The sequence below is a fragment of the Vanellus vanellus genome (assembly GCF_965231255.1).
Source record: "Vanellus vanellus genome assembly, chromosome: 6".
Classification (NCBI taxonomy): Eukaryota; Metazoa; Chordata; class Aves; order Charadriiformes; family Charadriidae; genus Vanellus; species Vanellus vanellus.
Genome location: NC_138911.1, coordinates 42,848,992 through 42,873,147, shown reverse-complemented (window position 1 = coordinate 42,873,147; position 24,156 = coordinate 42,848,992). Strand labels below are relative to the sequence as shown.

The 24,156-nt window shown below is 37.2% G+C and overlaps 1 protein-coding gene across 6 annotated transcripts in view; it reads right to left on the bottom strand.

Annotated features, from left to right (window-relative positions):
- Positions 1-24,156, bottom strand: part of NPAS3 (neuronal PAS domain protein 3) — a gene marked incomplete at its 3' end in the record, with an annotated part of 622,106 nt that overhangs the window by 35,357 nt on the left and 562,593 nt on the right. The gene's annotated exons all lie outside the window — the stretch shown is intronic.

Genomic DNA, 24,156 nt, shown 5'->3' with positions numbered 1-24,156 from the left:
CACAGGCATCATCAGAAACTTTGTTTGTCAAGAGCTGTACAGATTTCCCCAGCATTTCTCCATCTACCTCTTAAGTGAAATTTAGCAAGACTCCTTTTTTTACTCTAATGGGAGCTGGACTGGGTTAACAGTTCAAAGACTTTTTTGTTTACAAACTGTTTATTGGCAGGTGTTGTAACTTGAATGATGATTTCATCCTATAGAAGCAGAGGGAAAATAAACCTTGTGACCTGATCTAGACCAGGATTTGACACAGGTCATTCCAAGCTGTATTATTGCTTGTACTGTAACCTAGTTGTATAATAGTTATACTTGGATAGACAGGTGGGTGAACCAAAAAACATTCTGTAACAATAAAACTTTTAACACTGTGAAATGAATATAACACATACACTGCTGTAAAGATGTCATGCTGAAGCAAAACAAATACTATAAAAAACTTCTGTACTGTTTAATTGTTTTGTTAAAAAATTTCTAAATCTACTTTGCTTGACGTTCCAATATTGGGAAAAAAAAATCATTATTTGGCTTTTATTTTTAGCTGATTAGAAAAGGGATTTGCAAAATATTGTAAGTACATGTAAACACAGTTTATGAGTGTGAGAGTGTTAACAAGCCACATTGCTTGGACAAATATATATTTCTTTTCCCTGCCATATGCTCTCTTTAGTCATCTGTTAGCAATAAGCACTTAGATGTGCTCTACTAATGTCTACTCATTATAAACAAGCACATCACAAAGACCTTGATAAAACCTTCCCTCTGTCAATACTTAAGGAAAGGAAAGCCCAGCGATTGAAAAACACATCTGGAACCTGCTCACTATCCTTTAAAGCTAAATCTCACCTCTGGAGATGGAAATACTTTCTTTGTCAAAAGACATCTTTAAATATTACATCCATTTTTTCACATACATGTGATGTCAGAGTAAGGACATGCATTACCAGAGGCTATAAAAACCTGCAAGCATGAAAAATCTGTGAATTTCACCTTTCATATGTCTCTGTGTTCTTCAGAACTTAAACTTCCATTAGAAAGAAATTTCTAAACTATTTCTTTTGTTCTCTGTGTAAATCACTATGCCAATTTATTATAAGACTGAAACCACAGCGCTGGCAGAAGTGCTCCCTCCACTTCATTTTTCTAAATGAGATACTAAATTTGAAGCTTTAAAATTATTGCTTGGACCCAAATTTTGAGAGGACAGTCATGTATGAAAGCATCCTAATTCAGTTTGTGTGCCTAGATATTTATTTAGCTGTCTTACGAACAACTCACATATATTTATCCCTATTTAGAGAAACAACTGTGATTCACAAAGACATATATATTTGTTTCGGTTGTTTTGGTCTCTCAAAGATGTTATTTTATACTTCCAAAATCAACACCTAAATCTTCAAAACACAATTAATTTGAACTGCTAAAATTGGCTGAAGAAATATCAAACTATAGCCACTTTCTTACATTTTTCTTTTGAAGAGTTGTGTGCTCCTTCACTCACAGAAACACAGACACGCATCTCAAAAGCTGCTTGGGAAACTAGTGAGACAAATGTTGTAACGCCCCACAAGGTAAAGGGTTCCTATATGGTTTCAGGTGATTTCTAAACTCAGACTGAACATTTGGAAAGAGGCTTTCCTCCAGACTTTTCAAAGAAAACAGAGTCTACTGTCACATCTGGAGTTCATATAGTGATATTCTAAAGGCTCTCCTTTTCTGACATCAAAATATATCCATGCCTATCGACCTAAACTTCAGTATAGGTTTCTTTCCACAGGAAACCACAGTTCTCTTCTTTCCTCCCTGTACCCCGCTGGAGTCACTACAAAATTTCTATTTGCTTATGTTTTCTCATGGTCAGAAGCCATTTGCTTCTGGGGCTCCACAGCCCCCTCCTCACTGAGACCAAAGCCTGCTCTCCCAGTCTTCAGGAAAGCTTTAGGAAAATAAATCACTTATTATTCAACAGCAGTTGGGATCAAAGAGGTCCAGTAAGGCCTTGTGCTTGCAGTTCCAGTGATACTTACATATCCTATTCTCAGACTTACTGCATTTCAATAAACACTGTCGTATTTGTAACAGGAGGTCCCATGGAGCGTGACATTTGGGTGTTGAAAAGGAGTGAGCCACTACAGGTGCAATATGTTGGATCATCCCACATGTGCAGCAAGTTTGATGTGTCCCACACGCACCCAACTAGCTGTACACACACAGATCAATTCTCTATCATGTGTACAGTTAGGTTAACACACAGAGGACACACTGGACTTGCAACATGAGCCATGTAAAGTAGTTTGCACGTGCCCAGTGGCCACTCATGGGGATTCCTGCAGGTCTGGTAACCTGATCAATCACTCCTCAGATAATGAAGTTGTGAAAGGTAAAGCTTGTAGATGTATGCTCCTGTTGTATCAATGTTATGCCTACTGTCTCTTTTCTTCTATAAAATAACCATCATATCATCTTTTCCCTTGTTAACATCACCCATCTCCAATCTCATCAGTATCACTTAGCTTTTCTCTTGGACAGCGTAACAGAATAACAGGTCTACTTACAGTAATTGTTCTCAGCTCTTATTTGATTCAGAATTTTGCTGCTTCAGTTTTAGGCTTGAAAAAGGACTTGTAGGCTGAAAAACGTGTTTGGGTTGTTTTTTTTTTGATTATTGTAGTCCATCTAATAAAAGACATTGCTTCTAGACACAAACCTTTACCGATTATACAAAGTCCACACCAGAACAAAGGAAACCATTAGATAGTGCAGCTGTCAGTGAGTCATTCTGAACCATGGTGGATTAAAAAAAAAGAGACTAGACAGTAATCTGTGACTCCTGAGAAACAGCTTTGTAAGTAAAATGCAGTCAGTCTTAATTCAGTTACGCACTGGATGCCACCTGAACCACTGTTAAGAGTTGTGGTCTTGAGCACCCATTCAAAGAATATGAGTCTGATTTCAAGGAGGGCGAACATTATTCCTAACACATACATAGTTTCAAGGTCAATAGCCTCTTTTCCATCTACAAGTACATTTCAAATCCCCTCAAATACACCTGCAAAAGACAGTCTGAAAATGGGAATGGTATTTACATTTAAACAGCATATTTGGTCTCAGGATGTATTTTATTGTTAAAAAGTCAATACTAGTTTTTGGAGACACTCTAGGCTTTTCGCATCTTTCCTCTGATATCACTCTCTCCAAATAATAAGATTCAAAAGCTATTTTGCTGCTTAAAACAGTCAGAGGCAGAATTTAGGCTAATCCTCAGGGGTTTAAAGAAAGTATCCTTGTGAGACCTCAAACTCATTGGGTGCTTAAAGACAAACATCATGAGAAACATGCTGGCTTGGCAGGCTCAGTTCATAGCCCTTGCTCAGTCCCTAAAACAACCTGAGTAGAGTATTATTTATTGCATATGAGGAATACTGAGACTAGCAGCAAGCACGATAGCCACAGCTACTTTCATTCAAGTACACCACAGGGAGCAGCTGCTCTTCTGCATAAAAGTTAGTGTTTTGAGCACTCACACAAAAAGCTGCTTGGATAACTAATTGCAACTCTTCCTCAACCTCAGGATGCACAACCTCTTACTTCCCACTTGCCTCTCACTAGATAATAAACCAGAGGGAAAGGAATGGGGACAGCTTCCTAACTCTCCAAAAGAGCGAAGACAAAACAAGAATCTGACATTGCCCATGTTACATCTATCATATGAAGCTCCCTGATTTGGACATGGCTAGGTTAGGGTTATCTAAAGAATAAACTACAGCTTCTCTGTGGGAGTAAAGGAAGACCGTTGTATGACAAACAATTCCTAAAGGTGCCATTTACAAAAAAAAAAAAAAGTATTTTCAAGAGTGTACAATAGGTTTTTTTTCAAGAGTTACCAAATCTTAATTGCCTGGGAAATGAACAACAGACCAGAGGTTGCTCAAGAATAATTAATAAAAATATATTTGCAGTTTTAGATCCTTTAGATTAATGTTATTAAACCCTCAATTTATGGCTGATTTTTCATTCTGTTACATAACAGCATTCCCATTTTATTATTTGGGGTAATAGATCAGCAGTTGTTGTTCAGTCTGTCATAGTGCAGTGTTCTGCACTGTGTGCGGACACATATATGTCTTTATCGCAATGAAGGCTCTCACATCAGAATTCTGAGGTCTAGTCTTGCATTGGCATTCGTTGAAGTAGTGAAGGCTGCATGATCAAGACCCTCTATTCAAAAGCATATTTGTATAGTAAAATATGTTACCATGCCTTCCTTTCCCACTTTGTGATTTTTTTATTAATTGCAATGGATTAGCAAGCTGGTTTTCTCTAAACAAAAGATGTTGCAGAGCTGACTCTCCTGAAATCAGCCTCATAATATAAGCTCAAGAAACACTGTGTTGAGTCATTACACATTATAATTTATTTATTTTGCTTTATGTAACCACAAAGGTTTCGTTTTCGTAATCAGCCCCTGCAATAAGAGCTCCAAACATTCTACTGTTAAATAGTATCCTTTAAATATACGCAGTGTTAGTAATTCAACATGCCAGGTTTTATTTTAATACCTTTGAACCTTTTTCCTTTTTAAGATGTCTTATTAACAACTCAATCTATCAACACAGCATTATTTTTTCATAATCCAAAACTTAGAAACATTTCTAAAAAAAATGGAAAAAGAAGAAACTAAATTAAATCACCACACTGCAACCTGAAAAAGTAGCCATAAAAAATTGGTTTTATAACAGAATACTATTTGAAGTAATTGGCACAAAGACTGTTCTAGTGCAGATTGCTGCAAGAGCGCTCTTGGCAAGAACATCATAAGCACTAGCAAAACTTTAATATGCTCAAACAGTCAAATACAAACTGACACCAGGAACCCATGTGTGGCAACAAACAGGAAAAAATAAAGTATCTCAATTTAATACAAACCTACATACAAAGGGATCAATTTTTACAATTCGTGGTTTAGCATACAATACAGCTGTCCTCAGAGTGAATATAGAGTAGCTATACATAAGAAATTAGAATTATCAATTCGGGGGAATTTCTCAAGAGTCCTTTTGATATGTAATACAGCAAATATAATGACTAAGAAACCAGACATCAATGCATTAAATGAGATCAGGTTGAGATCTATTTAGAAAAGACAGGTTTAAGCTGGAAAAAGAATCTCTTTGATATGACCTCCAGAGCAGACCATTTGCAGAAGGATTCAAGATGAGCAGATTTACCCTTGCATATCTGCTAGCTTCACAGCTGCTTTTAAATATAAACTCTAAAATATCTAATATTGAGTTATTGCAGAATTAAGTCTATATAGTAAAAAAGATTAAGAGCCTGGGATTTTCTTATACTTCTAGCAAATGTTATAATGGATTTTGTATGTTGAATTTGGAGGAATAAATGAAACATTTATTTTAAAATCTAGCTAATGTAACAAAGTTATTTCTAAATGATCTATTATGGAATCTGGCTACTGCTGGTATAAACTAGAAATCTCGAATGCTTCAGAATTTTTGGTAGTCTGCATCCCTGATTTCTGGCCAATACTTATTTAACCCTGAAACTCAAAAGATAGCTCCACTTCAACAGATTTTCCACTGCAAATCCCTTGGTGTTCAAATGTGTTGCATTTTTTTTCCCTCACAGAATGTTTGAAGTCCCCTTTAAAAATAATGCCTTGAGGATATTTTTTCCTTAATACCATTTAAAGAAAGTTGAAAGCATTTAGCTATTGAAGTGTGCAGGGTTCTAATAAAGGAATTGTCATCCCTGCCCATGAGCAAACTCTCTCAGAGCTCACTATTCCAAAATTCTGGTGCTCCTGCCAGCAGTAAAAATTAAACCTGAAAAAAGACTGTTGTTGCATCCGTTCCAATGCAGTTTATCAGAGTATCGGGGGGTGGTGGGAACTGGCTACACAATTCTGCAACAGAAAGGGCGGAAAAGTTTTTTAAAAAAAATTAGCCCGAATCCTGTATGTGCAACCAAATCTTGTTGCACTAAAGACAACCAATAATAAACATTCATCAGATGGTGTCTTTATTTCTGTCTTTGGAGGGAGAAATAAAGGGTTTTTTTCTTTTTTTTTCCCCCTACTGTTTTATTTGATGTAGTTCTTAGTAGCCCAACAATTACCTTAGGTGATTCTCTGCACAGTGAGCAAGGACTAGATAAAACAAAATACCTCGTATTAATGCATTTTTCCCAGACGCAGAAAAAAATGTAGAAAATGCTGTTGTCTGTAAAGACAGAAACAGATCCCCCAACTTAGCCTTGATTAAGACAGTAACGTTTATGTTCTACTCAAGCTCTCCACCTTGGGTTGCAACCCAAGAATTTGTTCTGAAGTTAGTCAAGAAAAGTCATATTCACGCTTTCTTATTTTATGGCTAAATGGATGGCAAGATCTGAGTTTGTCTCATAGTACAGCAAAGGCACACTATGAAAAAGGTTGAGAATTACTATTTGAATTTCATTAATACCAAGATCCCTCTGTTTGTTTTAATGGTGTCTGGTACAGGCTCTTCCACAGAGAAGTGACCATTTTGTTTATTTTAATGCTTACATGGTTTCCTCTAGCACGGCACAATTTTCACTGGCTGTATGCAAACACACCAGTTGTATTGAAAGATCTTGGAGAACAGAATGCGTGAGCTTTCCTGCAGAATGCCACAACTGTGACAGAAGCAAAGGTGGAGGTAGGCAAAAAAGATTAATTTGCCATAATTATTAATATGCTTTCATTTTCCTCCCATCAATGACACTGGTATGAATCTAAACTACAGATTTTCAATTTAGAAGGGGAAAAGATGCAGCAAAGTATATGAGCTGATTTTATGAGAAATACAACTGCAAATTTCAGAAAAGCTGCTACAGGTGGCTAGTAGTGCCTCCACATCCAGATGGCGAAAAGGAATGATCACAGGATGAGAGGCAAGACTCTTCTGTCATGTCTTCCAACATCTAGTCTCAGGAGTTCTCTGAATGTGCTCAGCGTTATATTTGAACAGTTTTAAATGGGTCTTGCATGGTCCTGATAAAGAAAGCATCCGGCATTCAAACTGCAAACCCTACAATGGCTTTACAGAGGCTCTGGCTGTAGGAGAAGGCTGGTGCACACCATGACAGTCCTTCCAAAGAAGCAACTGTGTGTCCTTAAGAGCTGCTGTAGCCGGTGAAACCAAAGGCCTTTCTGGATCAGCATCCTCAGTGAGTCACTCAGGCTGACTAAGGGAGAGTATCAGACTGGGCAAGCACCCAATGGCATTTCCCTTGTGTACTCTCCCAGGACTTCCTGAGGTACAGGCATGTGTTTGGTAAGCCCTCGCACTCGTAGTGCCCTGGGGCAATGAGTTTCACTGTTGAACTCTGGAATCAGTATCTCCTTTTGCTTGTTCTGAATTTACCATTTACTACTTTAATTTTGTTCCCCGCCCTACCTATTGAGAGACTGCAGAAAATTATACCCTATTCACCTCTCTATGCTGATGTTCTCTATCATGTACCTCCTTAGTCATCTTTCTTCCAAGCTACATCTCCGAGGTATATTATGTTCCATAATATTGATCAATGTTGTCACTTTTTTGCTGTTCTATGATCTTCAGTTTGAGATGAGGTGGGATAACAAGTGCACAAGTATTCAAGATAAAGGAAAAACATTGATTTATACAGTGATATAATGACATTTTCTGTTTCATTTTTAATTTCTTTGCTAAAAATTTCTTAGCACTCCACTTGCTTTCTGACCACTACCAAGCACTGAGCTGTTCCTTTCATAAACTGCCCATTGCAGCTCTGAGGTATCTTCTCTGAGCAGTAACAGCTAGTTCAGAGCTCTTCATTGTATATGTAGAGCCAGGATTCTTTTTTCCCCAGGTGTACTACTTTACATTTACCTGAACTGAATTTTATCTGCTATTTTATAGCCCCTTTCACACAGAATCATGAAGTTCTTGTGCTACTGTTCACATTAGAATTACATTTTTACAATCCAATAAGCACTGTAACTTTCCTGTTCACCTTGGTTTCCATTTAATTTACCAATATATTGAGAACCAAAGACCCCACAAACAGCAATCTCTGTGTAAAAGCAGCAGTGACCACTCAAATTGAGAAAAGTGACCATTCTTGTCTTTTGTTTTTTTAAAGCAATTATCAATGAGAGGATCCTCCCCTCCACTGGCAACTTAATTTCTTTCAGACTTTTGGTCAGGGACCCTGCTGGTTCCCATGCTGGAAGTGCAGCTACTCTGTATCAAATGGAAATCCCTGTAGATATGCCTGCTAGTTCCCCAAGAAAGTCTTGCAAAAGTCTTTGACTTTTCCTTGACACGTTATGTTTACTCAGACCTTTACCACTGCTATTTTTATTTTAGTTTCGGTAGAACTGTTCTAGGTTATGAGCTCCCTTGTGCTAAGACACAAGGAAGGTGTTGCCTCCTGTTTACACTAAGCACTGTAAATTAACATATATGAAAGCAACACGTCTACTAGGAGATGCCCTTCCTGAAACAAATCTCCCTACGACTTTCTGCAAAAAAATGAGAACGAGTATACAGACTTATTTTGCACAATTCTGTGAAATGAAATAATATTGATAAATTAAGAGACATACAAACTGTGTGTTCAGTGGCAGTGACAGCAATAGGTCATAAACATTTGGATCTCAGGCTCAAGCTCCTTTCCACAGACGTGTGACCCATAAGCCTCCAATGCCATCCTAAGCCTCTCCTGAAACTTTTGAAGAATGCAAAAACATAAATAAATACTTCCAATCAAATCAAATTTGCCCAGAAATATTCTGTGATGAGATCTGTTTCATGTCAAATCACCCCAATTTTGAAAAAGATTTCTGACCCCAAATAAATTAAATTTTGTGGGTATTTCAAGGAACTGTACTGTCATTAGTAGCTGAAGTCCACCCAAACAAGGTATGCGATTTCTCTTTGAAGAAAAAACTTCTGTTACACTTGGAGATGGATGGTCGTTGCAAAGCTCTGACCTTCTCCTTGACAGCTACAAATGGACTACTATTTATGATTTGTTTCTATAATCCACTTAATGTAGCAAGCTAGATTATGGATAGCAATGTTTTGGTAAAAATCATAATAACCCAGCATTGTTTAAAATGCCAGATGTGGATAAATGGGGAGCAAGTACTGATGAGACAAGATTCGTGTTCTCGAACCTACACTGAAGAATTATGGCAGCCTCTTGCTTTATCTGCACTTGGAATCAATTTAGTAATATTTAATTCACTGATTTTCTGTTGTTTGCTTAACATTTATTAATTGATTGTTATACTCATGGAAACATGGAAAGATTAATTTTCTTTTACTAACCTACCAGCTAGAATATGTTTTTTTTCTATAAATAGATTACCAAGAAATCACCTCCACATCAATCATATTTATAAATGAGATACAGTAGGGGTGTTGCATGACATCTGTCAATCCATACTGAACCTTTCCCTATATTTGACTAAGTTTTAATATATATTTTAATAAAATAACAAGAAAAAATTGGGACAGCTCTGCCTTTTACTCACTGCAGTCCTAACCAGAAGTCTGTTTGAACACCTAGGACCTATCCTCTGCAAGGCTGGGAATCTCTCCTTTAAGAGTATGATACATCTCAAGTCCTATTGAAATAAATGGTAAGCTTGCCCCATCGCCCAGTGGTTAGAGGATCTGTACCTTCACAACAACCTTCAGGTTGCTCAGCTGTCAAGTGTTTCTCATCTGGAATGAGAGCCATTCATTTGCCCTTCATGTCACACTCATTTACGATGGCTGAAATGTTTATTCAGAAGGGGAGTCGAGATAATGAGCAAGGTTTCTTTGCTCTTGGTTACCAGGGGCTATTCACACAACTTCAGGCTCACTCACTGTGTTCCTCATTGCAACATAAACCAGCAGAGAGTGAGAGAAAAAACAGTGTTCCTAACTCTCATTATTTTATTATGGCTTTCTCCGTATTTGGTGTTTAACTGAAAGCCTCAGACTCTCTCTTTTTTCCACTGTATGTCTCTCAGGCTGCTGCTGTAAACTGGACAAATTGACAAAACAGACTTTTTTATACGGAGAGGCAAGGAATATGCCCTAGACAATGAGTTTCTTTGTGGTCTATATAAGACTAGAATGGACCCAAGCATTTTGATCTCAAAATGAGGATTTAATATCTCTCACAGACAATACAAAGGTTCAGATAAATCTGCACAGTTCGGTAAAAGAAGACACACAGAACGAATTTAGCACTCCATGCAGACTGCAAGATACAGGAGTGTGCAAGCTGGGATGCATAGAAGTGCTGCAGGGCTTGTAGGAACCCAACCCAGACATTTATTTATTTTTGCACAGTGAATAAAACATGGCCTTGTTTCTCTCTCCTGTAATGCTGGAAAAACTATGTAGAAGAAAGCTCCAGTCTTTTCAGCGTTTGAGTTAAAATCTGAAGTCAGCTGTTCATGTAACAACTAAGGGTAGAACATATATGTACATTCATATATATTTTAATCACATGACCAGCCCACTGATTTAGTGGGACTAGATCCATGGTCTATTTGCAAAATAAGAGTTTAGAAGATCTTGGCATCCATTGATAAGATTATGAGAAACGTATACAATATTTAACAAAACAAGATCAGTGGGTTGCTAGAGAATGTAATGGAAATCTACAAAACTAATGTGCAAAGGCATAGAACATTATCTTTTTGATGGGTTTTAAAACCATCCTACGGAAATCTTTAGCAAGCGCATAAATTCTCTTTTAAAGTCTATGTTATTGTTAAAGACAACACATCATTCTTGTTAACTTGGTAGAACTTCTCAGTAAAAAAAAGGAAATAGACTGGGAACATGTGTAAATTCTGGAGGCTTCTATATATTTTGACCTGGTGAGTCATTAGTAGCTCACTACACACTGATCTGCACCCCGTGAAATCCAGTGATGCCTGATATTGCTTAGACCATGAAAAACATCTCAGGATTTGGCTCATTATCCCATTTAAGTCACTTCTATTATACTTTCTCCTGTTTTGCCATACACTTATGCTGAGTATCTTACTTAAATCTCAGGTGAAATCCTCAGGACACTTCATACAAACATGTGCTTTGAATAACTGAGCGGTTTAGCTGCTAAATTTAAACAAGCAAGGGCTATGGCACTGTATATTTTGTTGAATATATTTTCTGGCTTTGTGGGGTATTGGCTGCATGATCTGATAAAAACTGAGGCTAAATGAACTCTACAATTTGTATTCCTACAGCCACAAGTTTATTGGCTTGTTTTTTTTTGTTTTTTTTTTTTTTTTCCCTTGGCTCTGTCTGTAAGGTTCATTACTTACAGTTACTGCGGAATCAATTTGAAATGGCCAAAATCAGTGATGGAATTTATAGCACAATAAACGTACTGCCATACAAGTGCTGTTACACATGAAAGGGCCTCAGAATATTCTTTTCAGCAATCCTTCTACATAGCAGAGTGTTCTGTTTTTATCAATTTAACAGAATCATCACAGGCATATTCTGAGAGGTGTAATCCTGACAGCTACACAGCAGATTTTCTCTGAGGCAGATATTTTTACAGGAAAACAATATTATTGATAAAATCTTAGCATATCAGAACACAGAAAAGAAACTGAACACATCTTTTTCATTCTCCACATCAGGCATTTGCAGTTCCATTTCACACAAAAACCACCCGGAACCAGAAAGAGTTTATGAAGAAAGCATTCACACACTCCTTGAGATATATATTACTTAGTTATCAGTTTAGTAACCCTGAAATCTAGAGTAAGAGCACGTGGTGGGCACTATGGTGTGTGGAAATGTGGAGGACACTTGAAGCTAAACATAAAGCATAGCATCAGTAGTTGCCTGTTTACAAAGTTTATAAAGATTTACATTTCTACTTTGTCTATTTTTCTTTCCAAGTGTCTCCATTATAGACATCTCATATTTTACACCAATTTGAAGCACAGAAAGTTTTAACTTTAGCATGATGCATTGTGAAAAAAATACAGAAAAGACAGATGGCAGGCTGTCCTCCCCAAAACTCAATTTCATAATATGCATGTGATTGCTAATAGGCATGCACTAAAAAACAATCTTCCTTGACGGAGAAGAGCTGATAAATTGTCAACATAAACTTTGCCTGTGGTTGCTCCAGTGATCTAAAGCTCTTCTGTGAGGTTTGTACCATCAAAGTCTGCATCTTACAACCATATCAAAATTTATGAACGCATATGACTATAAAGTGGCTGAAAACAACCCATAATGCATGTTTGTGTATTGTGAATCAGCTCCTTGCTTCCTCAGGAAAAACTGTGTCCAGTGCCCTGTTCCTAACCCCGGGCATGTGACTGTGGGAGAGCCAGCCAAGGTTCAGAGACGCCCTGAGAGCTAATTAAAACAGGGCTCTCCATTTCGGTATCTCTTAAACACAGTGCTAGGTCTAGCGGTGGACTTACCTAACCAACATAGTCTTTGTGACAATAGAACAGTGTGAAGGATCACAAGAACTGAAAGCAGTTGATTAGTCAGGAAAACAAATCCCAAAACATTTCTGAGCACTTGAGCAGAGAGAACTGAATGAAAAGGCTAATAAGGTAATGATTTTCGAGAAGAGAAATGTTTATCTAATATTTCAGAGAGAAAGCATGCCTGGACCTTCCAGAATATGTCAAAAGTGAAAGGGCTCATTGAGTTCACATGAAATAAAATTAAGCATTCAGTTCATGCACGCACAAATTCTTGGGGAAAACGCCCAAACTATTGTTTGTAAATGAGACCCATTTACAACGAAAGTGCAGAGTTCATTTCAGATTTAAACATTGCACTGTAACTAGTGACTATTAATTTTGCTTTTTTACAGGCTTATAACTATTAAATATTTGCACGCCTGTAAGAATTCAGATCTTATTTCTGATAATAACTGAGAAGCAGTAACTCAAAAGCAGATGAGTTGTGACTGCTCTGTTATAAACATATTTGCCTGGAAAAAATAAAGTGATGATCCCACCACATATTTAATTGCAAAAGTTTCTTAAGTTTGATTGTGAAAAGACTATTAAACATTTTGATCAGGCTCTTGTTATACATAGGAGACACCACTTGCAAGTATGTGACCAATTCTGTAAAGTGAAGCCTTGGGAAGAATCCATATTTCTTGAACTCCCTTTTAATTAGAACAATACTGCCAATTGTAAAGGCACTGAACTTGCATCCTGTTGCTGTAATTGTTTGCAGTCTATATTACTCTTCATACATCCCCTGAATTAAAAAAAAAGAGCATCAGTAGACCAAGAATAGATTTCAAATTTAGAAAATATTGCCAAAAAACTTAGGCAGATACACTCTTTTCCAAGTACATTTGGATAGAGTCACTGACGTGCTGTATTGTTTGGTTTAGGACAGAAAAATATAAAAAGACTAGAATTATAACTGAATATGTCTGCACAAAGAAAAGGGAAATGGGGTTGGGAATGGGAGCTTCTAATGTGCTATCACAAACAAAAGGAGAAAAAATATTTTTTAAAACTCATGAAACAGACCTTGGCTATGTCCTTTTAATGGCAAGCAATTCACACAGCAATGTGCACAAGAAGTTCAGAGAGAATAAAATACCTATCCATAAAAAGTGAAATAAAACCTGTAACCCTCTTCAGGGTAACCTCTTCAGAGCTCAAACCTCTTTATGCAATCTGTATAGATTCCCAGTAAAGGCTCCAATATGAAGTTTGTAAGAAAATTACCAGTTCTTGTAATACACATAGTGTTTTCATTTGTTTGGGGTCTTTTGCATGAATTTTAAATAATGGAGAAAAAGATAATTCTGCTCTCCCAAGCTTATTCTCAGACACTGATTATTTTCCTTTCAGCAGGCACAAAATTCTTGGTTCTAAGGAGGGACAGCCAAAAACTATAGCAGTAACAATTAATGTTTCTTATTTCATACTGGTTATAGATGCATTAAGGTATATAAGCTCTAGGGTCAGTATAAGCCTTGCTCAGCTTTCTTTAAAAGCATTGGGAGTAATAAAGACTTTCATTTTATCTTCAGTGAAATAATACTGCTGAAATATCACCTCATTTTTGATGTCAGCAGTGATTTCTTTTTACCTCCATGATGTCAAATGGGAATTATTATTATTAGAACGATGGCTTCCTAATGATGCTGTAAAAAGGAGAAACTGAAACTCTTCCCACCAAACATCTATATTCTGCCTTCTCCATAAGGTAGAGCAGACGGGCTCAACTAAACAGCATTCTTCAACTAGTATCAGTGCATTAAACAGACAAATCAAGGGCATGCTTAAACAGTTAGAAACAGAAGCATAACGGCTTATTTGGTGATATAGTGGTGTATATGCACTCTGGACAAGAGAGAAAAAGGACATTTATAATATAGGAACCGTCTCTGGGAAACACGGCCTGAAGCACCCATGATAAATTTTCTGTTCTAGAAGGTAAAAACAGCAAATCAATGTCCAGGTCACTGTACAGAAGTCATTGCACCAAGTTAAGTCAACAGCTACAGGGAATAAAAGTCTCGTGTGATGGTCCCTACTGGCTTCACGTATGGCAATACTGGTGATGGACACATCACCGAAATGCTCTGTGCCTTTGTTCTCCCATTCTGTCAAATGAACAGGTACAGAAGAACCTTGCTTCATGTAACAGCAAATTATACTAAAAAAATTGGCTTTTGAGTAAATGATGGGCCTCAAGAACCTCATGCAACCACCTATTGATGGAGAGAGTTAGTGAAGAGCAGCTGCAAAGTGGTACTCTCTGTGTAAGCGAATGTGGCATTTTGATATGCTAATACTTTCACTTTGGTCCAAATATAAAAAGCTACAGTGCATAATGATTCCCTGCCATTTTTACGTGTATTATTCACACTAGTTGATAAAGCTTGGATGTCTTTAGGGTGGAGAAATCTATGGTGGATATGCAAAAATATTAATCAAATTGGAAAAAAAAAAGTCTCTTTATAAAGTTTGCTTGTTCTGAAATGAGAAAGGCAAAGTTTGCAGGGAGCCAAGCCAGCTGCCAGCCCAAAAGGTGGATGCCACCAGCCCTGCTCCTCTCCCACAACAAGGTGGCAGGAACAGCAGCCTCAGGCAGTTTCCCTGGGCTAAATCTAAGGGGCAGGAAAATGCGTGTTTTTTTTCTGCTGGTGCACTGCTTTTCCTTTCTGAGGAAAAGGATTTTGGACTAACTCTTCTACAGCCAGTGGTAGCCCAGTTGAGAGCAGGAGTTCATCTTTTTCTGGATTTTCTGTGAAGGTTCCGCTAAACTTCACACTATCTGACCTGAGAACTTTTTCATTTGGCATCTCATTTTGCCTATTCAGGGCAACCATCAAAACAAAGGAAGTACCAGCCTGAGAAAACGAAGTGTGATGTACTGGAACGCAGAGATGATTTGACAATATTCATGCACTAGGAAGAAAGGCTGAGGATGAAGTACAGCACGTAATCACAGTTGGCTCTGATACAAACAGCCATTGTTATCTTTGGCAAGTTACTTGATCTCTTGGTATGTCAGCACTTTCCACCCTCAGAGGAGTGTTGCAAAAGTACATTCATTAATATAGATAACATTATAAGACACAGGAAAAAGCCAATAAAACATAATGCTTCGTGCAGGTAAGAACCTGCACAAAAAGTAAAAGAAAGTTTAAAAAACAAAAAAGTAAAAGAAAGTTTAAAAAACGTGCAAATTATGGGTTAAAAATAAATTAGAAGTAAAGATGCTTTTCCAAGTTCATGATGAGGTGAAATCATAATTCATTGTTTATCTCGTTGTTGCACAATGCAAATAAATTAATGCAGTTATTATATCGCTAAGAAGATATGAAGAGTAGGGAGCAGGAGGAAAAGGAACTTTTAAAAGGATTCAGCTTAACAGGACAAAGAAACTACCTGATCCTTATGAATTGTGGGCAGCTAACATTTCAGCATGCATTGAATACAAGAATTAATGATAAAGGAAAAATTACAGGGAAGTAATTCATAATAACAATATTTAAATAGCATTTTAAATATTTCCAGCTATTTGTAAAGGAGATTTTCTCTACTGTTTTTTAAATTTCAAACAACGTGTGACTGTAAAAATTTACTAATGAGACCCAACTTGTGTAGCTGGTACGTAAAATGTGCTGTAATGCCTTAGCTATTCAAGGGAACATGCATGGTGGCCTTTGCTTTGTGGACTGAATGTGGAGACAGGCGATAACCCACAGCTTTACCTCCCTGAGTGCAACAACTATGCTTTTTCCTGGTGTCTGTGTTACTTATGAATGATACGTTCAAAAGGAACTTCTGCTTGCCCACTAATACAGCCTGTGACAGACCACAGTGTAATAAAAGCAATGTCTGAGTGTAGGTTCCACGTTTGTGGAACGACTTTATTACTGGAAGATATTTTTGTTCAGAATTTTCATGCAGTTCTTCAAGGAAGTATTTATTTGCAGAGGCAACAGTGAAAAATACTCTCTTGCAAAAATGTGGTCTTCTCCCTCTAGTTAACCCATCACAGTTCTACAAAGGCTAAATACACATGTGTTTGCATAAGATGTCATGATTAAACCCTTATGACTATCAATTCAAGACATATTCTCTATTCAGCAGCTATTGATTTCGTGTTACCAGATCAAGACAATATGCAACAGAGAAATGCAATGAGAAACAAATTTTCTTAAATGCAAAATTCACTGAAATGCAAGTTTAAGAACCTTCCACTCAGTTTCATCTTAGTTCTGAATTTCACAGTCAATAAAATTTTACCAATGGAAAGATGATACTGCTTCTGCAAGTATCTGCTGAAGAGCAGGAAGATGCACTCATCTACATTAGCTTATTCGTTACATTTGTTCAATGTATGAGCTTACTGTCTTTTCTAAGCATACTTTGGACAAAAACTTTGAACTGCTGGAAGTGGCAGAAATAATGAAAAAAAGCTATTAGTGTCTGCATATGCACATCTAATACAATGTTTACATTACAAAAAGGAGGTGGGCCAAAATATCTGCTGGAAGCAGTTACAAAACAGCCAAGTGGAGCAAAGATGTTGGCAGCAGCATCTGTCCTAGAGCAAATTTTGGCTGCTGATTCTTCACTGAGTGGTTTTCTTTGCTCCTAAATAAAGCATATTCCCAATCATTAACGACAGACAAGCAGTGGCAGGCAACATTGGTGGATAACTTAAGAAAACAGTGGACTGAAGACCTCTCTTTTTCAGTAGGCATTCCCACCTGGGAGCATGATACCTTTCTCCCAGTGTGTAATAGGAGGTATTTTCTGGTTCCCACTCTGGTGGGATCTCATTGTTCTCATCCCACTCATTGATCTCTGTTTATTAACACTGCAATGGGTCTTACACTGCATTATTAGTTCACACATCTAGGTAATTAGTGTTACTTATGAAAGTGCAACCAACATTTTGTACCTCTATGGCTCAACAACTCTTGGTTCTTGAAAGAATACCAGATTGGGCTTGGAGCTGATCTCTATCTATTTTGAATATTTTATTACATATCAGAGTAACTCTTGATCTCCTAGTTTTCTTTCCCTGTTGTATCCACTGACTTTTAATAAAGGTAGCTCCAGAATTTTGCTGCTTAAAGATCAGAAACAAAGGCAATTGCTGCTAATTTGATAATATTATCTCTTTATATCACTTATTCTTTGAGAACAAAATTTAGTAAAAAAAGAACATCTCCTAGAAAGCAATCTGTGTGTGCTCAATTTTATGTTTTCTTCCCTTCCAGAACCCAGTTTGTGATTTCCCATTGACACAGTTTGGAACACACTGCAACAAAACCACAACTCTAAAGCCATATGAACATTTAAGACAATGTTTGCGGAGAAACACATTCTGATACAGGTGTCAGGAACACTATAGCTGCAGTCATCATAAGGAATGATCAAAGCTTGAATCTTTCTTTTAAAGAAGACTGCCAATAAAAAGGCCTTTTATATAAAAGTAACTGGTTAGTTTCATTAGTGCTACTGCAATCATGAATGCCTGACATATATTCATGTTTCCAGATGGCAGAACAATGCTATAAATCCTGTTTAAAAGATGCTTAGCCCTGAAAATGTTTTTCAAGAAGGTGGAGTTAGTAGCTGCTGGACACTTAAAAAAAAATGGTTAATGTATTTAGATGCTGAGTGTGAACCAAGCTTTTCCAGACAGCTCTCCTAATAGAATCTCACAGCTCTACAGCAAGGCATAAAATGAACTCTGGTCTTCTTAATCCTGTTGCAGACCATCTTTTCTTGAACCGTATCTTTATATCTACAAGTAGATACTTCATAAGACTCAGATTGGCCCATTAGTATTTTGTTCTTTTATAAGTAATGCTGCATCTTTACTAGCTAAGAGACTTCCTTTTGACTAAAAGGTCATCGATTTACATGGGTGAATTCTCGATCAGTTCTTTCTCTCTGACAAATTACCTTTAAGTCTTCCCAGTGCTGAAAAGTCTGGGGAATGCATGTGCTGACATTTAGAAAACTCTTCACATAATGCTTCCTGATGTTGGTTTCTTATTCCTTCTTCACTCAATTAAGGAGGTGTGGCAGTAGCCATGTGATGAAATACTAAATTCTGCAGTTCTCTTTCTTCCTACAGAGAAAGGTCAGGATACCTTTCTGGGACAGAGTAAAATGCTTGACAGAAAAGATTTCAAGAGGGAAAAATATTAGAAGAGGAGAACAGAATTTAGGCCAAGCTGGAAAGTGGGATATGTGAATTCCCTCAGGCTAAGGAGGGAATTAAATCTGACTCTAACATAGCCCACATATGAGAAACGTATTAATCATTAGACTATTATGCAAAAACCAGCTGCCTTCTCTTTCTTCCTCCTTCCTAATCCCCTGAAATGGAAGGTGGTTACCTGCCATGTTCTTAACCATCCCATTATATATTGGGTCTTTAAAGTGATTTTGGAATAGGGACATCTTGTTTCTGAATTCCAGGTGAATCTTTCACTTAAATGGGAAACAATTATTTCAGTTTTGGATTGAATCAATAGAATGGTATTATGAGGCAAGTGCAATGGCATAATTTTGTCTTTCTAACAGAGCTTTTTGCTCTCTTGCCCTCTTAGATTAAGGAATCTAAATTCTGTCAAAAACTGCACTTACTTCAAGCGTACAACTGAGATTTTCAAATCTTGCCCAACTCTTCAAGTTCTTCTAAAAAAATATTTAAAAATATTAATTTTAAATCATGTATAAAGGCAGGAATAGCGTGAAAAAGGCTGATAATAGAACTGTGATGGACATAAAATTTCAACACGAAGTTTGGATTTCCATCTTCAAAATTGGTATTCAAAGAATTCTAACTTTATGATTTTAAGTGCAAAATCTGAGACCACAGTGACAGAAAATATTTAATTTTAAACAAGTTTTGCACAAAACAAAAATATGAGTTCATGTAGACTACAAGGACTAATTTGTGAACGTACTTTTATGGAGTTTTAAGTATCATTTAAAATATTTTGATATACCACAGCTGATATATGAGGCATAGTTAAACAAATTTGAATCCTCCATTACTGAAATGCAGACATTAGACGCGCAACAAAACATCAAAATCTCTAAACTAAACTTGCTAAACCAAATTTTTTGTATACCACTTTTCTTATTTTTATGCAATATGTCCACTGATACTTCAGATTATGCTGTCAGGTTTAACAGTCCTCTGTGATTTAAGAAATAATGAATGTAACTTTGCTCCCTTCATTGCAGTTTGGTCAGTTTTTTTAAATTTGCCTACTTTCCACAATTGTCTTGCATGTGAAGAACATCAGAGAGAAAAACAGGTGTAAATACCTGTTATTGGCATTGATAAGAGCTGTGATTCTGTAAAGCAGCAATGCAGGCCTTACACTTGTATCCACTGCTAACGCTTCTGTCCCATATTAAAGGACTTCAGAACTCCTGAAAGTCATATACAAATAGCTGAAACAAAGTCCATTTCATTCATTTCCAAAGACTATGTATACGCTTTTCCATAATCCCAAGGCACTTTTCAAAGACACCAAGGCTTCACTTCAAGGCAGAAGTATCTGAATAACCTAGGAAATACTTCTTTTCTCAATAACATAGGCTCAAAAGTCTAAGGTTGCAAACAAGGTTTTGCTCAGAGCACGATAGCTGCTGTATTTACTTCCAGTTACTGAAGAGTTTGCAGTAGACTCATTGCCATGTGACCTCAATGACTTTGATGTTTTAATGACATGGAGACTGTTTCTTGTTGACACTGAATGGGCCAAAGCAGGGATCCAGGTAGCACAGCAGATAGAAAGTACCACTCCAAGTGGGAAGGTACAGCCTGAAGGATTTTTAAGATGCCCTTAACTCTGCTGATGGATCACCAAGAAGGTTGATTGCCAGCTTCTTGGAAGACAAAGAGGCAACAGGTGTTGGTTATACCAAATACAGAGATTGCCACAGTGACAGTAAAAGTTCAAAGGGAATCTCCTCATATTTGCTTATCCACCTCTGTAATAGCTTATCATGAGAGGGCTACTCCATAAAACAGTAGAATAATATGTATGGATATATACAAAAACATCTGATGAGCTGATGAACAGGAAACTACTGGCAACTAATGGCTCTGATGATGTTCGATGCTTTGACTAATTCTTCATCCCATTAATTATGCTTTATTCAAGAGACCAGTATCAGGCCCTAAAGGTTTGAATAAAAAAAATCCTAGCACAATCTGACATGAAAGTAAACGTGACAAAACAATAACAGGATACTACAGGGGAGTAGGAAAGGTATCACTGGACTTGGACAAAGTAGTTTTCAATCAAAATTAGCCTGAGTAATTAAAATATGCCGGACATAATCAAAATATAAGTTGGACAGTAGAAACATTGAAGGTGGGATAACTGTTAAGTGGACAGAATTGTGGCCCTCAAACGGACGAAAACAAATGAAAAAGGAGATAAAATGGAGAGAACAAAAATCCAAATTAAATACAAAACTATCTTTTATTGATGAAAAAAATTGAAAAAAGGAAGATGTGATACATTTTCAGCAGAGAAAATCACTAAGTCTCTGAATCATGTATCTTTGACAACAGCTGTAATGGTAATTCATTCTGAATTTTGCAGTGAATGGAATTATCATTTTTTTCTTTTTATTTGTTTCCAATGTGTTTTAGCAGCTGACTAAATTTTATGTGACTTTTTTTTTTTTTTAAGATTTTAGATTTACTCACTGAAAACTGAATAGCCTTCTAGCACTCTATGTAAACTCTTCTCCTTTTACCTTTGAGCCTAAGAATATTAAGAATGGGAAAATCCAATTCAAGGAAGGTGCTGAGGAGCAATGAAAGAGAAGGAGAAAGGGAGGAATAATCATGTAACCACTTTCCCATTTCAGACTTTTAAGGTAATATAATTCATGGGAAAAAAGCCATTACCTCCATCTTTACATATAACTGAGGACTAACTAAATCACTCCAGGAAGGGATTATAAACAGGGTTCATCTCGTGTCAAAACAGTCTGGAACAGGGTCTTTTTGAGGTATACATATGTGTAAGTCTGTCAGTGTGATTTTTGTTCCAAGATCTCTTTTGATAGAAAATTAGTCCTGACTAGATCAACCCAAATGATTAATCAATCTCATTCTCTGACTGTTTTCAATTTTATGTGATTTTCCTGAGGCAGGGTTCATTCATTCTGAAAATTGGCTAAGCATCTTGTGGACCACCTCAATCATTTGCTATCTAAAGAAAACATTCATCAGCAGTCCTCAAAGCAGGGGAAAAATGGGGATGTGGTTCTGAGCTCAGTAAGAGTTTGGAACGAGACACAACCACTTCACAAAGATGAAAAATTTTGTCACTGCTGGAGGATTGAATCCACAGGGAGATGAATACCTTTGACAGAGCTAAAACCTGACTCACATAAGACACGGACTTCGCAGCAGACTGCTCCTGATGAACGCTGTATGCTGATTCAGGAGGGTTACCCACCCACAATGACACAAGAGCTCAAGGGAAGCTGTTAGCCAGGGTCTCTCGATTTTTGCAGAGGGAAAAATCAGTGCTCTGTGGTATTCTGAAGGTGTGAGATAGCTGCTCCTGAGTCAGCCTGCTCCACCAGGATTTCCCACAGGAACTCTGCTGCACATGACTCCAGCTGGCACAGTTTCCTGATTAAGTGCTGGAGGTCTTCCAGGGACCTCTGACACAGAACTTAGCCAGCTGTTCCCATGAGTTTTGTCATTATGATGCAACTGTTCTTCCCTTTGATACTTTCTCATAGCTATACATCCATAAGGCTCATGGATCTTTCTTAATTTTAATAAAATGAATACCTGAACAAATTCTAGAAGCTTTAAGTTTGTTCTAGTACTGGACCTCTAGAAATCAATGAATAAATTGGTAACATTCCTGAAAGTGTGAGCAACATTCACTATAGCAGTTGAGGTTTATTATGCTTGTCTAATACACCGAGAATGTGATGTTTAAGCAAAGCAGTTCTTAATACTTGGTCAAAAAGACATTCACGTGATCCAACTCTTCTAAAATGAATACACAATTTTTCTGGGGCTCACTGAGGCTGTGGATAATTATCCTTCCATAGAATAGAGAGTGCCAATAACCATGCTCTTGAAAAACTGTCAAAGTACAATTAGTATGGCTGGACACAGCTGAATTCAGCCAAATGCTGTCAGTTACAAAATCCCTGAAAACATCAAAAAGCAACGGAACTATACTTCTCTATTTACACCTGCCTAGGACTTGCACACTGTTTATGCATTTTCATTCATGCTGACTTGCTGATGCCTCTTGGAAAAATTTGGAAAAAACCCAAATGTTTTATTTACAGACAGCTTTGTCTACTATCATACCTTTTACTCATTCTTTGTGTCTAGGAAAAACTGGCTATAAAAAGAATGATATCTGATCTTTCAAAATTCATTCTGCTCTATCTGTGACATCTCAGTTATGGTTTGCAGTGTTTCCAGGAGGCATCAGCAGGTCTAAAAGAGAAATGAAATTGTATTTATATGGTAGGCATTACAGTGTCTTTCTTTTGAGTAAAGAGTCTACCGTGAACTTCAAAAACTGTATTGTAACGAGTAAAAAACCCACCTTGTGAAGCCAGCCCGTTCTAGATGTGTCCTATTCTGGTGCTGGACAAACATTAGATTGCCAGAAGTCCAAGAAGAGAGAATGACAAAGTCACTCACATGTCTACCTTTTGTTCTCACCTACATCTGGCAAAAAAATGTCAGACAGACTACAAAATCCACAGACGAATTCTCTATTTTTTCCCATTATTATTGCAGGAAAAATATCCAGCAAAGCAAGTTCTCTGCCAATGTAACTTTGACCTAGCCTGGATGGACCATGCCTAATCATAGAAATGACTATCACTTCAATGACCTGCTCATTCATTCATTCATTCGCCTTCCTCCTCCTGAGACTGCCAGTACACTTCCCTGTCTTGATACCTACAAGTCTGAGACTTGTAAAGCGTTCTGCACGAACAACAACTGAGTGCATTCTTTCAGGTGCTGACAATTAAGCAGTACACAGATCAAAACCTGTGGTGCCTTAAGAAACCCCTGATTTGGACCTAAACTTCCATTAGCAACTACTTTAATCATCTTGACTGAGAAGTCATCCAACAGAAGGACTCCCAGTCATTTGCTTGCAAAGACGACATTTCTACCAGATTTTTACCACTCAGGCAGACTACCTCGATGCTATATTCACAGAGAGAGTTTTTGGGTAAAAGTGAGCTGGGGAATTTTACTTCAAAGCTCCTCTAAATCTTCTCTTGAAAACCGAAAAAAATTGCTTGTGAAAGTTTTCCAATGAACATTGACAAGCAACTTCTTTAAATACACACACATTCTCAGACTTACTTTCTCGCACCACTCTTTTATCTTGTATAATACTTAATGGATGACATATTTCATTCCACAAGTTGACAATGTTAAAAATGTGCTATTCCTTCTAGTTTTAGTACACTGCAAAGCCACTGATAGCTACAGGCACTATGAGCGATATATGACTGAAGAAAAATGAGATTACTGCTGATAAGGAACAAGAGACTTTCATATCTTAAAAGAGTCTGAAATCCAGCAAATATGATCCCTAGCAGCAGATGCC